Consider the following 5,516-nt stretch of genomic DNA (forward strand, 5'->3'; position numbering starts at 1 on the left):
CTTCTTCTTAAAAAGCCTCAACTTCATCTTTCTACCTATGACAGAAATTTTAGCATCTAAAAAGATAAGTGGAGTCTTAAAATATCAATATAGAAGAAATATGTGTTCTTTTCTCACTTCCTACACATGCACAATTTTGCATTGAAATTCTACTTTGCACTTTCTATTGACACTAGTTTGGATTAATATAATCAGTATAGTATTTTAAAGAACCTGAAATGCTTGACATCATGCTATGATACCCTGGATCAAATAGGATTCCATGAAAAAAACAAAAAGGAGTAATTATAATAGATACATTTATTGATTGCTTACCTTGTGCCAGACACTGTTCTAAGTGCTCTTTGTATGAACTCTATCACTGTTTACAACAATCCTTTAGATTAGATAACTATCCCAATTTTACAGATGAGAAATCTACCTAAGAAAATTCAAGCAATCTGGGGTTTCATAGGTCAGATTCTAACTCTTAGGCTACAGTGCACATAACATAAAGAGTTCTGAGATTGAAATGAGAAGATCTGGCATCAAATTCAAGTATCACCACTTACTATTGGTTGACCTTAGAGAAATCACCTTCCCTATTTACAGTTCCTCATTAAAATAATCTGTCCGGGGTAAACCCATAAGCTATTTGTAAATCAGACAGGTGTTTTTCTAAATAGTAAATATATATGACGTTATTATTAAAGAAGAGCCGCTACATAAAATGTATATGGTATTAGCAATATCATTTTCCAAACCCTATCAGAAATTCTCACACTTTCATTTACATTATCATATGCAAAATCAGTAACTTTTAAAATGCAGGTTTCCAATTATTTTCTGCCAGCTTCTCTTACTAATTTACTTACTCATGAAGATGTAAAGCTTCTACATGGTACCTCTGACACATGTAAATAGCAGTAGAGGTAGTTGTTTTTGTTATTAATAGTTCAACCATCAGCAGAATCACCAAACAAACTCAAAATTTAAAGATTTGTGTATAGGTTTGTGTATGTGAAATAATTCAAAGGTTCTTCACACTGTGGCAACTTTCCCTCCATAATTCATGCTGCACTTCACCCTGCTAATATAATATGATTAGCCTGAATGTCTCCGATGAAATTTTATTTAAATTAAAACAATATATTTTTCCTCCTCACTCCCCTGGTGGCTCCTTTCACATTCATTTTTCTTCCAGTAAAATTGTGTTTGGTCGGATTGTTGCTTTCTGATTATCCTTACTGTCTTTTGAAGCAAAGAACTTTGAGTCCACTCTTCTGGTAAACCAAAAACTCCTGACATTTTATGCACTTGTAACTAGATTTCTAGACATTGCTTTCCTGGAATAAGTTCTATCATTTCAGCTCAAAATAATGTTTGCATACAATGCTCTATCAAAAGTCTTTGTTTTAATACAATCATACTGACCTTGAGGTGAGACTGAAGGAAACAGCAAATCCAGGAAGAAAATGTGAAAGAGAAAGTTAGAAAGAATTAATAAGAACAATATTCAAAAATAATATTATTCATAGACATAGACAAACAAAGGACAAGATTAAAGAAGGGCAAGGAGTCATAGATTCTGCACAGGCACTAAAAATTAGTAATTTCAGATTTTCAACTCTCAACAAATGTATTTTTACATAAGATTACATCACTGTACCTTAATGTAAGTTTCTACAGAAAAAAATTTTATCTAAAATTTGCCACTTTCTGGGATAGGGGAAAAACTGTTAAACCCCAAGAAAAAGAAGAGAAGGTTAATGCTCCTCCTTTCCATTTAAGTAGTTAAGTGATTTCACAACTTTGGGCAGCTTAGTTGTACACACACACACCTTATAAGTGACTACTCCTTTACCCATCCCACTCTATTTCTTGGATCCAAGTTACCCATAAACAAACGCAGAAAAACACTGACAACTTTGGATATTTTGTAGAATACAGGACTCTAATTTATTTAGAAGAATTAAGTATAATTTTCTCAAATGTGAAAACTAAAATTTTCCCGCCAAATGCATTATTTTTCATTTCAAATCTACCAAAATTTACCTCAACTGGTGCAACCTAAAAGCAATAGGAAGAAAAATATAAGACTCTATAAACATCAATTCATTTCCAATACTGCTCAGCAGTAAAAGAACAAAGTAGACATGCTTAATATTCCTACACAGTATGAAACCTGTGATTCAATATTACTTTTTATAGTAGCAGACAGTTTACCTTTTTAAAAATTAATCACTGTCACTGAAATTACTATTATCCTACAGATACTTAGATTTTTAATGGCCAGTGTCATCAAGATTATCTTCAAGATCTAAATTTTACCTTAAACATATTTCTTGAATGCAAGCACCATTTCAATTTGTATTTTTAATTTTTTCTAATGTTTCAGTACTTAAAATGAGTTTTTGAAAGTTGTGAGAATGATGAAATAATATATTTATCCCCATTATATAAGATAAAAAGATGAAAAACAAAGAAAAATTTTAAATTCCTCACAATCACAGTGAGTAAGTGGTAGATCTAGGATAAGAATGTAGGTATGCCAGCATACTATCTAGGGATACTTTAAATGTTTTGTGATGCTTACAGATGCCTATCTATAAAAATCCAAGACTCTTTGGCACATATAAAACAGTGTACAATACAATATTCAAAGTAAAAAAGAGGGTAAATGATTGTTCCCAATTATCTTTTTACTGGTTATGATGCAGTAAGTTAGAATAATTTCAGATCAACAATGACACTAACTGAAATCTATAGATGCAAGGCTTTAAGACATGGGTAAATACAATTTTTTTTTTATTTTTTTTTTTTTACAGAGAGGAAGGGAGAGGGATAGAGAGTCAGAAACATCGATGAGAGAGAAACATCGATCAGCTGCCTCCTACACACTCCCCACTGGGGATGTGCCCGCAACCAAGGTCCATGCCCTTGACCGGAATCGAACCTGGGACCCTTCAGTCCGCAGGCCGACGCTCTATCCACTGAGCCAAACTGGTTAGGGCTAGGTAAATACATTTTTAAAAAATAAGCTTATTCCTGTCAACAGTGAACAACTTTAAGAATCTTTTTACCTATTTTACTATTCATGAGTCATATTTCACTTTGGCATCAAACTATAGCTTTGGGGAAATTAATTTAGGAGAAAAAATATGCACATAAAATAACAATATATAATTCTAGTGTTTATACTTTCAAGTAAAATTTTAAGTACTATTAAATGCCTATCAAGACTGTAGCAACAATTACAAGTTGTACACAAGACTTATACATAGAATTGACTATGTAAGCTGTGTAATTATCTCTTAATGATCAGTGATCAAGAAGAAGAAGAACAGCAGAAGAAGAAACAAGCAGTTTCCCCAGAAGCAAGCTAAGCAGCAGATCAGATAGGAACCAGTCATGTCAGTGTAATACTCTAGCATTTCTTCCTTCCTTTCCTTTCCTTTCCTTTCCTTTCCTTTCCTTTCCTTTCCTTTCCTTTTCCTTTCCTTTTCCTTTTCCTTTTCCTTTTCCTTTTCCTTTTCCTTTTCCTTTTCCTTTTCCTTTTCCTTTTCCTTTTCCTTTTCCTTTTCCTTTTCCTTTTCCTTTTCCTTTTCCTTTTCCTTCTCTTCTTTTCTTTTCTTTTCTTTTCTTTTCAACACAGCTCATTTTCCCTCAACCAGGGATACACAACCATCACAGCAGCACCAGTCATTTCTCTTCAACTACATTAAAGGTTATATTCTCTTCAAACTACATTAAGGAATCAAATCTATAACCATAAATTTTAAAATAAAAAAATTATTCTCTAAAGGAACCATTTTCCGCATGAATTGCATACTTAAATTAACCTGTAGTCTATGCCAAACCTATATACAGATTAATATTAATTACTATATGGAATATATTTTAAGACATTAAACTGAGTATCAATTCAAGATTTCCTTATGGAGATATACTTACAAATATGAAAACTAAATACATAGGTTTACATTTCAGGTTACACTGTGCCATAGATGCCCAAATATACTGTGATATCAACATAAAATAATCACAAACAGAAAGCCCATTTGCCCAATGAAAATATCAAAAAAATGTTTTAGATCTTTTAAAAAAAATAAACTTCCAGGATGTAGATAAAATATTTACATATCTAATTATAACAATAAATATATTTCTTTGGTTACACACATTTTAAAGGGAATACATGAGAAAATAATGTTAATATGGAAATACTTTCTTTTTTAAAATATATTTTTTATTTATTTCAGAGAGGAGGGAAGAGGGAATGAGAGATAAAAACATCAAATAATGAGAGAGAATCATTGATCGGCTGCCTCCTGCACGCCCCACACTGGGGATCGGCTGCCTCCTGCACGCCCCACACTGGGCATGTGTCCTGACAGGGAATTGAACTGTGACCTCCAGATCCATAGGTCAACACTCAACCACTGAGCCACATTGGCCGGGCTGGAAATACTTTCTTCCACTCTCACATTCCGTGAAAGAATTTTATCCACTCTCTTTGCATGCACCTTTAATATCAATTTACCAAGAACAGAAGATGTACCATTACTTTATGCATCAAGAAAGAAAAAAAACTACACCAAGCCAATTATGCCATGCCATTATTTATACATGTATCCCAGTTCCAGAAATGTTAAACTGTAAAACCCAGAGTTAAAACTGGCATTTCATTGTGACAAAACAGGAAAATGATTATCTTTGTTTTATTTACCCTGCAGATTGAAAAGTAATCCCACTGAATTATATTAAATTGTAAGAACATTATAGCATGCCCTAGCTGGTTTGGCTCAGTGGATAGAGCATTGGCCTTCAGACTGAAGGGTCCCAGGTTCGATTCCGGTCAAGGGCACATACCTTGGTTGCAGGGTCCTCCCCAGCCCAACCCCTTGTTGGGGCTCGACCAGGAGGCAACCAATCGATGTGTTTTTCTCACATCAATGTTTCTCTCTGTCTTTCCCTCTCTAAAAATCAATGGAAAAATATCCTCGAGTGAGGATTAAAAAAAAAAAAAAAAGAACATTATAGCTTATGAATTTACTTAAACTTTTACAGAAGGAAAAGTGCGTGTACAATTGTAAACATATTACAAGCAGAGAGAAGAAATGAATATAAAAATAATAACATTTTCAGTATAATCCTATCTAATAGAAGAGTAATATGCAAAGTGAACATCACTCCAACACACAAGATGGCCATCCCCATGTGGACACAAGATGGCCAGCAGGGAAGGGCAGTTGTGGGCAATGAGGCCAGCAGGGAAGGGCAGTTAGGAGGGACCAGGCCTGAAAGAAAGGGCAGTTGGGGGCGATCAGGCCTGCAGAGGAGGGCAGTTAGGGGTGACCAGGCCGGCAGAGGAGGACAGTTGGGGGGAACCAGGCCTGCAGGGGAGAGCAGTTAGGGGTGACCAGGCCTGCAGGGGAGGGCAGTTAGGGGTGACTGGGCCTGCAGGGGAGGGCAGTTGGGGGCAACCAGGCCTGCAGGGGAGGGCAGTTGGGTGGGAACAGGCCTGCAGGGGAGGG

At 35.2% G+C, this 5,516-nt stretch overlaps 1 protein-coding gene across 15 annotated transcripts in view; it reads right to left on the minus strand.

The window, feature by feature from the left end:
* ERC1 (ELKS/RAB6-interacting/CAST family member 1) overlaps positions 1-5,516 on the minus strand; it is a 495,769-nt gene that overhangs the window by 292,792 nt on the left and 197,461 nt on the right. For 10 of the 15 annotated variants that reach the window (XR_002830082.1, XR_001348909.2, XR_001348905.2 and 7 more), the window contains one exon: positions 1,414-1,425. The exons of the other annotated variants lie outside the window; for them this stretch is intronic. The gene's annotated coding sequence lies outside the window, so the exon portion shown is untranslated. The remainder of the gene's footprint in view (positions 1-1,413; positions 1,426-5,516) is intronic. 15 annotated transcript variants of the gene reach the window in all.

Source organism: Myotis lucifugus, unplaced genomic scaffold (genome assembly GCF_000147115.1).
Source record: "Myotis lucifugus unplaced genomic scaffold, Myoluc2.0 scaffold_98, whole genome shotgun sequence".
NCBI lineage: Eukaryota > Metazoa > Chordata > Mammalia > Chiroptera > Vespertilionidae > Myotis > Myotis lucifugus.